Here is a 13,760-nt window from a genome sequence, read left to right as displayed (position 1 = left end):
AAATATATATTATTTTATTGGTATTTTTCTGATTTATATTGATACGAATTTACATTATTTTATATGTACTTTGTATATATATTTTTATACGCATTTACATTATTTAATATTTATTTTGAGTATATAATTTTATACAAATTCATGGTATTTTATGTGTATTTGTATATATATTTTAATATAAATTTACATTATTTTATGTGTATTTTGTACATATATTTCATTACAAATTTACCTAATTTTATGTTTATTTTGTAAAATCATACCATATAAATACACAGAATATCAATAAAATAATGTAAATTTGTATGAAAATAAAGATGCAAAATACCCATAAAATAAAGCATATTTTTATAAAAATACATACACAAAAATATAGATAGATTAATCAAATTTGTATTAAAATTAATATACAAAATGCACATACAATAATGTAAATTTGTATTGAAAAAATATGCAAAATACACATAAAACAATGTAAATTTGTTTCAAAATATATATACGAATACACATAAAATAACGTAGATTTCTATAGAAATATATATACAAAATACACTTGAAATAATGTAAACACGTATAAAAATATATATACAAAATACACATTAAATAAAGTTAATTCGTGTCAAAAAAAAAAAAAAAATATCATGAAAAGAATGTGTATTTGTATGAAAATAGATATACAAAATACACATAAAATAACCTAAATTTGTATAAAACTATATACAAAAATAAACAAAAATAATTTAAACTTGTATGAAAATAAATATACAAAAACCATAAAATTAGGTAAATTTGTATTGAAATACATATACAAAATACACATAAAATAATGTAAATTTGAATGAAAATATATAAACATATAGACTTAAAATAACGTAAATTTGTATCAAATATATATACAAAAAACACATTAAATAATGTAAATATGTATAAAAAATTATATACAAAACACAAATAAAATAATGTAAAATCGTATCAAAATAAATACAGAAAATATTAATAAAATAATGTAAATTTGTATAAAAATTAATATTCAAAATAACCATGTCATGTGTATTCGTATATATATTTTGAAACAAATTTACAATGTTTATATGTATTTTGCATATCTATTTTTGTGTATTCTGTATTTATTTTTGTTATACATAGAATAATGTAAAATCGTATCAAAATAAGTACACAGAATATCAATAAAATAATTTAAATTTGTATGAAAACAAAGATGCAAAATACCCATAAGATAAAGCATATTTTTTTTTTAAAAATACATATACAAAAATACACATAGAATAATTAAATTTGTAATAAAATTAATATACAAAATGCACACATACAATAAGGTAAATTTGTATTGAAAAAAAACGCAAAATACAAATAAAACATTGTAAATTTGTTTCAAAATATATATACGAATACACAAAATAACGTAGATTTCTATAGAAATATATATACAAAATACACATGAAATTATGTAAATACGTATAAAAATATATATATAAAATACAAATTAAGTAATGTAAATTCGTGTCAAAATAAATAAACAAAATATCATGAAAAGAATGTGTATTTGTATGAAAATAAATAATAGATAATAAATTTGTATGAAATATATATGCAAGATATACATTAAATAATGTAAATATGTATAAAAAAATATATACAAAAAACAAATAGAATAATGTAAGATCGTATCAAAATAAATACACCGAATATTAATAAAAAAAATGTAAATTTGTATGAAAATAAAGATGCAAAATTCCCATCAAATAGCGCATTTCTTATAAAAATATATATACCAAAATACACATAAAATATTTAAATTTGTATTGAAATAAATGTACAAAATGCACATACAATAAGGTAAACTTCTATTGAAAGAGATATGCAAAAATACATATAAAACAAAGTAAATTTGTTTCAAAATATATATACGAATACACATAAAATAACGTAGATTTCTATAAAAATATATATACAAAATACACATAAAACTAGGTAAATACGTATAAAAAAATGTAAACAAAATATACATAAAATAATATAAATTCGAAACAAAATAAATAAACAAAATACCAATAAAAGAATGTGTATTTGTATAAATATAAATGTACAAAATACACATACAAAATAAACATAAAATAAGGTAAATTTGTAATGAAATATATGTACAAAATACACATAAAATAATGTAAATTTATATGAAAATATATATACAAATACACATAAAATACCATGAATTTGTATAAAATTATATATTCAAAATAAATATTAAATAATGTAAATGCGTATAAAAATATATATAAAAAGTACATATAAAATAATGTAAATTCGTATCAATATAAATCAACAAAATACCAATAAAATAATATATATTTGATTGAAAATAGATTTACAAAATACACATAACATAACTAAAATTTGTATTGAAATATATACAAAAATACATAAAAATAATTTGAGTTTGTATGAAAATAGATATTCAAAATAAACATAAAACTAGGTAAATTTCTTTTGAAATATATATACAAAATACCCATAAAATATTGTAAATTTGTGTCAGAATATATAAACAAATACACATAAAATAACGTAAATTTGTTTGAAAAATATATACAAAATACACACAGAATAATGTCAAATCGTATCAAAATGAATGAGCAGAATATCAATAAAATAACGTAAATTTGTATGAAAATAAAGATGCAAAATACCCATAAAATGAAGCATATTTTTATAAAAATACATATACAAAAATACACACAGAATAATTAAATTTGTATTAAAATTAATATACAAAATGCATATACAATAAGGTAAATTTGTATTGAAAAAATATGCAAAATACACATAAAAGTGTAAATTTGTTTCAAAATCTATATACGAATACACATAATATAACGTAGATTTCTATAGAAAGATATATACAAAATACACATGAAATGATGTAAATACGTATAAAAATATATATACAAAATACACATTAAATAATTTAAATTCTCGTCAAAATAAATAAACAAAATATCAATAAAAGAATGTGTATTTGTATGAAAATAGATATACAAAATACTCATAAAATAACCTAAGTTTGTATAAAACTATATACAAAAATACACAAAAATAATTTAAATTTGTATGAAAATAAATATACAAAATACACATAAAATTATTTTGTATATCTATTTTATGCAAATGTACGTTATTTTATGTGAATTTGTTTTCATTTCATACAAATTCACATTATTTTATGTGTATTTTGTACATGTATTTAAATACAAATTTAACTAATTACATATTTTTATAAAAATACATATACAAAAATACACATAGATTAATCAAATTTGTATTAAAATTAATATACAAAATGCACATACAATAAGGTAAATTTGTATTGAAAAAATATGCAAAATACACATAAAACAATGTAAATTTGTTTCAAAATATATATTCGAATACACATAAAATAACGCAGATTGTTTTCCTATAGAAATATATATACAAAATACACTTGAAATAATGTAAATACGTATATAAATATATATACAAAATACACATTAAATAATGTTAATTCGTGTCAAAATAAATAAACAAAATATCATGAAAAGAATGTGTATTTGTATGAAAATAGATATACAAAATACACATAAAATAACCTAAATTTAAACAAAAATACACAAAAATAATTTAAACTTGTATGAAAATAAATATACAAAAAACATATTAAATTAGGTAAATTTGTATTGAAATACATATACAAAATACACATAAAATAATGTAAATTTGAATGAAAATATATAAACATATAGACTTAAAATAACGTAAATTTGTATCAAATATATATACAAAAAACACATTAAATAATGTAAATATGTATTAAAAAATATATACAAAACACAAATAAAATAATGTAAAATCGTATCAAAATAAATACAGAAAATATTAATAAAATAATGTAAATTTGTATGAAAATTAAGATGCAAAATACCCATAAAATAACGAATTTTTTATAAAAACATATATACGAAAAAACATAAAATATTTGATTTTGTATTAAAATAAATAGATATACAAAATACACATAAAATAAGCTAAATTTGAATTGAAATATATATACAAAATACATAAAATAATGTAAATTTGTATCAAAATACCTATACAAATACACATATAATAACGTAAATTTGTATAAAAATATATAAACAAAATACACATTAAATAATGTAAATACGTATAAAAAAATGTAAAAAATACACAAATAATCATGTAATTCGTATCAAAATAAATAGACAAAATACCAATAAAATAATGTAAATTTCTATCAGGAAACATATACAAAATACACATAAATAACGCAAATATCAATAAAAATATATATAATATAATATATTTTTATACATATTTAAAATATTTAATTTATATTTGTATATATATATTTTATCCAAATTTACGTGATTTTATATGTATTTGATTATATATTTTCATACAAATTTACATTATTTTATGTGAGTTTTGTATATGTATTTCAATACAAATTTGCCTAACTTTATGTGTATTTTGCATATCTATTTTCAAACAAATTTAAATTATTTTTGTGTATTTTTGTATATATTTTTATACAAATTCTAGTTATTTTATTTGTTTTTTGTATATATATTTTCCTACAAATATACATTCTTTGATTGGAATTTTGTGTATTTAATTTTTTACGAATTTACATTATTTTATGTGTATTTTGTATATATATTTTTCTACGTATTTAAACTGTTTTATGTGTATTTTATATATACATTTTCATAAAAATTTACGTTATTTTATTGTGTGTATTCGTATATATTTTGAAGCATTTTATACAAATTCATGTTATTTTATGTGTATTTGTATGTATATTTTCATACAAATTTATATTATTTTATGTGTATTCTTACATATATTTTATTACAAATTTACCTTATTTTATGTTTATTTTGTATATTTATTTTATTCAATTTCAAATTATTTAATGTGTATATTTGTATTTGTATTTAGGTTATTTTATGTGTGTTTTCTATATATATTTTCATCCAAAATTACATTATTTTATTGTTATTTTCTTAATTTAACTCGATACGAATTTAGATTATTTCATAGGTATTTTGTATACATATTTTTATACTCATTTACATTATCTAATATGTGTTTTGTATATATTTTTTTATGCAAACTAATTTTATGTGCATTTTTGTACATATATTTTTATAGAAACTTAAAACGTTATTTTATGTGTATTTTGTATATGTTTTCTCATACAAATTTACATTATTTAATTAGTTTTTTGTTTATTTATTTTGACACGAATGACTTGATTATTGGTGTATTTTGTAAATATTTTTTTATACGTATTTACATTACTTAATGTGTATTTTGTTTATATATTTTTTTTACAAATTTACGTTATTATATGTGTATTTGTTAAAAATATTTTGAAACGAATTTACTTTATTTTATGTATTTTGTATATATATTTCAATTCAAATTTAACTTATTTTGTGTGTATTTTGTATATCTATTTTCATGCAAATTTAATTACTTCTGTGTATTATTTTTGTATATAGTTTTATACAAATTTACGTTATTTTATGTGCATTTTGTATATTTATATTTATACGAATTTACATTATTTTATGTGTATTTTGTATACATTTTTGATTCGTATTTACTTAATTTTATTTGTATTTTGTATATATATATTTATAGAAATCTACGTTATTTTATGTGTATTCGTATATATATTTTGAAACAAATTTACATTGTTTTATATGTTTTTTGCATATCTATTTCAATACAAATTTACCTTATTGTATGTGCATTTTGTATATTTATTTTAATACAAATTCAAATATTTTATGTGTATTTTGGTATATATAATTTTATAAAAAATGCTTTATTTTATAGGTTTTTTGCATCTTAGTTTTCATACAAATGTACATTATTTTATTAATATTCTGTGTATATATTTTGATACGATTTTATATTATACTATTTGTGTTTTGTATATATTTTTTTATACATATTTTCATTATTTAATGTGTATTTTTTATGTATATTTTATACAAATTAACGTCATTTTAAGTGTATTTGTTTATATAATTTCATTCAAATTTACATTATTTTAAGTGTATTTTGTATATGTATTTCAATACAAATTTACCTAATTTTATGTGTATTTTGTATATTTATTTTCATACAAATTTAAATAATTTTTGTGTTTTTTTGTATATACATATAGAGTAAATTTCTATGAAAATATATATTCAAAATACATACAAAATTATGTAAATAAGTATAAAAATATGCATATCAAATACACCTAAAAAAAAAAAAATTCGTATCAAAATAAATTAACAAAATTCCGATAAAAGAACGTATATTTGTAGGAAAATAAATATACAAAATACACATAAAATTACGAAAATTTGAATAAAAATATACAAAAAACAAAAAATAAATTTCAATTTGTAAAAATAGATATACAAAATGCACATATAATTAGTTAAATTTGTATTTAAATACATGTACAAAATACACATAAAATAATGTAGAATTGTATGAAATGAAAACAAATTCACATAAAATAACGTACATTTGTATAAAATAAATATACAAAATATACATATAATAATGTAAAATCGTATCAAAATAAATACAAAGAATATCAATAAAATAATGTAAATTTGTATGAAAATAAAGATGCAAAATACCAATAAAACAAAGCATATTTTTTATAAAATTACATATACAAAAATACACATAAAATAATTAAATTTGTATTAAAATTAAAATACAAAATGCACGTACAATAAGGTAAATTTGTATTGAAAAAAACAGCAAAATGCACATAAAATAATGTATATTTGTTTCAAAATATATATAAGAATACACTTAAAATAACGTATATTTCTATAAAAATATATATGAAAAATACACATGAAATGATGTAAATACGTACAAAAATATATATAGAAAATACATATTGAATAATGTAAAATCGTGGCAAAATAAATAAACAAAATATCAATAAAAGAATGTGTATTTGTATGAAAATAGATATACAAAATACACATAAAATATTGTAAATTTGTATAAAACTCTATAAAAAATACACAAAAAATTATTTAAATTTGTATAAAAATATATATACAAAATACACATAAAATTAGGTAAATTTCTATTTAAATACATATACAAAACCCACATTAAATAATGTAAATATGTATAAAAAAAATATATACAAAACACAAATAGAATAATGTAAAATAGTATCAAAATAAATACACAGAATATTAATAAAATAATGTAAATTTGTATGAAAATAAAGACGCAAAATACCCATAAAACAACGCATTTTTTATGAAAATATATATACCAAAATACACATAAAATATTTAAATTTGTATTACAATAAATATACAAAATGCACATACAATAAGGTAAATTTGTATTGAAATAGATATTTTGACACGAATTAACATTATTTAATGTGTATTTTGTATATATATTTATATACGTATTTACATTATTTCAAGTGTATTTTGTATATATATTTCTATAGGAAAACAATCTGCGTTATTTTATGTGTATTCGAATATATATTTTGAAACAAATTTACATTGTTTTATGTGTATTTTGCATATTTTTTCAATACAAATTTACCTTATTGTATGTGCATTTTGTATATTAATTTTAATACAAATTTGATTAATCTATGTGTATTTTTGTATATGTATTTTTATAAAAATATGTAATTAGTTAAATTTGTATTTAAATACATGTACAAAATACACATAAAATAATGTGAATTTGTATGAAATGAAAACAAATTCACATAAAATAACGTACATTTGCATAAAATAGATATACAAAATAATTTTGTGTATTTTGTATATTTATTTTCATACAAATTTAAATTATTTTTGTGTATTTTTGTATATAGTTTTATACAAACTTAGGTTATATTATGAGTATTTTGTATATCTATTTTCATACAAATACACATTCTTTTATATATATTTTGTTTATTTATTTTGACGAGAATTTAAATTATTTAATGTATTTGTATTTGTATATTTTTATACGTATTTACATCATTTCATGTGTATTTTGTATATATCTTTCTATAGAAATCTACGTTATATTATGTGTATTCGTATATAGATTTTGAAACAAATTTACACTTTTATGTGTATTTTGCATATTTTTTCAATACAAATTTACCTTATTGTATATGCATTTTGTATATTAATTTTAATACAAATTTAATTATTCTGTGTGTATTTTTGTATATGTATTTTTATAAAAATATGCTTCATTTTATGGGTATTTTGCATCTTTATTTTCATACAAATTTACGTTATTTTATTGATATTCTGCTCATTCATTTTGATACGATTTGACATTATTCTGTGTGTATTTTGTATATATTTTTCAAACAAATTTACGTTATTTTATGTGTATTTGTTTATATATTCTGACACAAATTTACAATATTTTATGGGTATTTTGTATATATATTTCAAAAGAAATTTACCTAGTTTTATGTTTATTTTGAATATCTATTTTCATACAAACTCAAATTATTTATACGTATTTTTGTATATATTTCAATACAAATTTTAGTTATGTTATGTGTATTTTGTAAATCTATTTTCATTCAAATATATATTATTTTATTGGTATTTTGTTGATTTATATTGATACGAATTTACATTATTTTATATGTACTTTTTATATATATATTTATACGCATTTACATTATTTAATATTTATTTTGAATATATAATTTTATACAAATTCATGGTATTTTATGTGTATTTGTATATATATTTTCATATAAATTTACATTATTTTATGTGTATTTTGTACATATATTTCATTACAAATTTACCTTATTTTATGTTTATTTTGTATGTGTATTTTGTACATTTAAATTTGTTTGAAAATAGATATGCAAAATACACATAAAGTTAGGCAAATTTGTATTGAATTACATATACAAAACTCACATAAAATAATGTAAATTTTATTAAAATATATAAATAATACATATAAAATAACGTAAATTTGATAATATATATACAAAATATACATTAAATATTTTAAATATGTATAAAAATATATTATATTATATATATTTTTATTGATATTTGCGTTATTTATGTGTATTTTGTATATGTTTTCTCATAGAAATTTACATTATTTTATTGGTATTTTGTCTATTTATTTTGATACGAATTACATGATTATTTGTGTATTTTGTACATTTTTTATACGTATTTACATTATTTAATGTGTATTTTGTTTATATATTTTTGTACAAATTTACGTTATTATATGTGTATTTGTATAAGTATTTTGATACAAATTTACATTATTTTATGTATTTTGTATATATATTTCAATTCAAATTTAGCTTATTTTATGTGTATTTTGTATATCTATTTATTTTAATACAAAATCAAATATTTTATGTTTTTTCGTATATATATTTTAAAAAAAAATGCGTTATTTTATGGGTATTTTGCATCTTAATTTTCATACAAATTTACATTATTTTATTAATATTTTCTGTATTTATTTTGATACGATTTTACATTATTTTATTTGTGTTTTGTATATATTTTTTTTATACATATTTACATTATTTAATGTTTTTTTTATATATTTGATACAAATTTACGTTATTTTAAGTCTATATGTTTATATATTTTCATTCAAATTTACATTATTTTATGTATATTTTGTATATGTATTTTAATACAAATTTACCAAATTTTATGTTTTTTGTATATTTATTTTCATACAAGTTTAAATTATTTTTGTGTATTTTTGTATATAGTTTTATACAAATTTAGGTTATTTTATGTGTATTTTGTATATCTATTTTCATACAAATACACATTCTTTTCATGATATTTTGTTTATTTATTTTGACGCGAATTAACATTATTTAATGTGTATTTTGTATATATATTTTTATACGTATTTACATTATTTCAAGAGGATTTTGTATATATATTTATAGACATCTGCGTTATTTTATGTGTTTTCGTATATATATTTTGAAACAAATTTACATTGTTTTATGTGTATTTTGCATATTTTTTTTAATACAAATTTACCTTATTGTATGTGCATTTTGTATTAATTTTAATACAAATTTGATTAATCTATGTGTATTTTTGTATATGTATTTTTATAAAAATATGCTTTATTTTATGGGTATTTTGCATCTTTATTTTCATACAAATTTACATTATTTTATTGATATTCTGTGTATTTATTTTGATATCTTTTTACATTATTCTATGTGTATTTTGTATATATATTTTATATAAAATGTATTTGTTTTCATTTCATACAAATCTACATTATTTTATGTGTTTTTTGTACATGTATTTAAATACAAATTTAACTAGTTATATGTGTATTTTGTATATCTATTTTGTATGTATATTTTCATAGAAATTTACTCTATTTTATGAGTATTCGTATATATATTTTGATACAAATTTACATTATTAATGTATATTTTGCATATCTATTTCAATACAAATTTACTTTATTGTACGTGCATTTTGTATATTTATTTTAATACAAATTTAATTATTTTATATGTATTTTTGTATATATATTTTTATGCAAATATGCGTTATTATATGGATATTTTGCATCTTTATTTTCATACAAATTTACATTATTTTATTGATATTCTCTTTATTTATTTTGATACGATTTAACATTATTCTATGTGTTTTTTGTATATATTTTTTTATACATATTTACATTATTTAATGTTCATTTTGTATATATATTTTATCCAAATTTACATTATTTTATGTGTATTTGTTTATATATTTTATCCAAATTTACATTATTTTATGTGTATTTCTTTATATATTTTTCTACGTATTTAAATTATTTTATGTGTATTTTGTATATACATTTTCATAAAAAAATTACGTTATTTTATTGTGTGTATAAGTATATATTTTGATACAAATTTTATACAAATTAATGTTATTTAACGTGTATTTGTGTATATATTTTCATACAAATTTATATTATTTTATGTGCTTTTTTTCATATATTTCATTAAAAATTTACCTTATTTTATGCTTATTTTTGTATATTTATTTCATTCAATTTTAAATTATTTTATATGTATATTTGTATTTGTATTTAGGTTATTTTATGTGTATTTTGTATATATATTTTCATCCAAAATTACATTATTATATTGGTATTTTCTTAATTTAACTCGATACGAATTTAGATTATTTCATAGGTATTTTGTATACATATTTTTATACTCATTTACATTATCTAATGTGTGTTTTGTATATATATTTTTATGCAAATTTATTTTATGTTCAATTTTGTACATATATTTTATAGAAAATTGCGTTATTTTATGTATATAGTTTTATATAAATTTACGTTATTTTATGTGCATTTTGTATATATTTATACAAATACACATTCTTTTATTGCTATATTGTTTATTTATATTTATACGAATTTACATTATTTTATGTGTATTTTTTATAAATTTTTTATACTTATTTACTTAATTTTATGTGTATTTTGTATATGTATTTTTATAGAAATCTACGTTATTTTATGTGTATTCGCATATATATTTTGAAACAAATTTACATTATTTTATATGTATTTTGCATATCTATTTCAATACAAATTTACCTTATTGTATGTGCATTTTGTATATTTATTTTGATACAAATTCAAATATTTTGTGTATTTTGGTATCAATAATTTTATAAAAAATGCGTTATTTTATAGGTATTTTGCATCTTAATTTTCATACAAATTTACATTATTTTATTAATATTCTGTGTGTATATTTTGATACGATTTTACATTATTCTATTTGTGTTTTGTATATATTTTTTTATACATATTTACATTATTTAATGTGTATTTTGTATATATATTTCATACAAATTTACGTTATTATATGTGTATTTGTTTATATATTTTCTTTCAAATTTACATTATTTTATGTGTATTTTGTATATGTATTTCAATAGAAATTAACCTAATTTTATGTGTATTTTGTATATTTCTTTTCATACAAATTTAAATTATTTTTGTGTATTTTTGTATATAGTTTTATACAAATTTAGGTTATTTTATGTACGCATTTACATTATTTAATGTGTGTTTTGTATATATATTTTTATCCAAAGTTAATTTATTTTACGTTCATTTTTGGACATATATTTTTATAGAAATTAGCGTTATTTTATATGTATTTGTATGTTTACTCACACAAATTTACATTATTATATTGCTATTTTGTTTATTTAGTTTGATACGAATTACATGATTATATGTGTATTTTGTACATATTTTTTATACGTATTTACATTACTTAATGTGTATTTTGTTTATATATTTTTAAACAAATTTACGTTATTATATGTATTTTTATAAATATTTTGATACAAATTTACATTATTTTATGTATTTTGTATATACATTTCAATTCAAATTTAGCTTATTTTATCTGTATTTTGTATATCTATTTTCATACGAATTTAATTACTTCTGTGTATTTTTGTATATAGTTTTATACAAATTTACGTTATTTTATGTGTATTTTGTATATTTATATTTATACAAATACACATTCTTTTATTGGTATTTTGTTTATTTATTTTGATACGAATTTACAATATTTTATGTGTATTTTGTATACATTTTTTTATACGTATTTACTTCATTTTACGTGTATTTTGTATATATATTTTTATACAAATCTACGTTATTTTATGTGTATTCGTATATATATTTTGAAACAAATTTACATTGTTATATATGTATTTTGCATATCTATTTCAATACAGATTTACCTTATTGTATGTGTATTTCGTATATTTATTTTAATACAAATAAATTTTTTTGTGTATTTTGTATATATATTTTCATACAAATTTACATTATTTTATTGATATTCTCTTTATTTATTTTGATACGATTTAACATTATTCTATGTGTATTTTGTATATTTTTTTTATACATATTTACATTATTTAATGTTCATTTTGTATATATATTTTATCCATATTTACATTATTTTATGTGTATTTGTTTATATATTTTCATACAAATTTACATTATTTTATGTGTTTTTTGTATATATATTTTTCTACGTATTTAAATTATTTTGTGTATTTTGTATATACATTTTCATAAAAAAATTACGTTATTTTATTGTGTGTATAAGTATATATTTTGATACAAATTTTATACAAATTCATGTTATTTAATGTGTATTTGTATATATATTTTCATACAAATTTATATTATTTTATGTGTATTTTTTCATATATTTCATAACAAATTTACCTTATTTTATGTTTATTTTGTATATTTATTTCATTCAATTTTAAATTATTTTATGTGTATACTTGTATTTGTATTTAGGTTATTTTATGTGTATTTTGTATATATATTTTCATCCAAAATTACATTATTTTATTGGTATTTCTTAATTTAATTCGATACTAATTTAGATTATTTCATAGGTATTTTGTATACATATTTTTATACTCATTTACATTATCTAAAGTGTGTTTTGTATATATATTTTTATGCAAATTTATTTTATGTTCATTTTTGTACATATATTTTTATAGAAATTTGCGTTATTTTATGTATATAGTTTTATATAAATCTACGTTATTTTATGTGCATTTTGTATATTTATA

The sequence above is a fragment of the Eriocheir sinensis genome, chromosome 26, assembly GCF_024679095.1.
Source record: "Eriocheir sinensis breed Jianghai 21 chromosome 26, ASM2467909v1, whole genome shotgun sequence".
NCBI lineage: Eukaryota > Metazoa > Arthropoda > Malacostraca > Decapoda > Varunidae > Eriocheir > Eriocheir sinensis.
Note: the sequence above shows the minus strand (reverse complement) of the source record.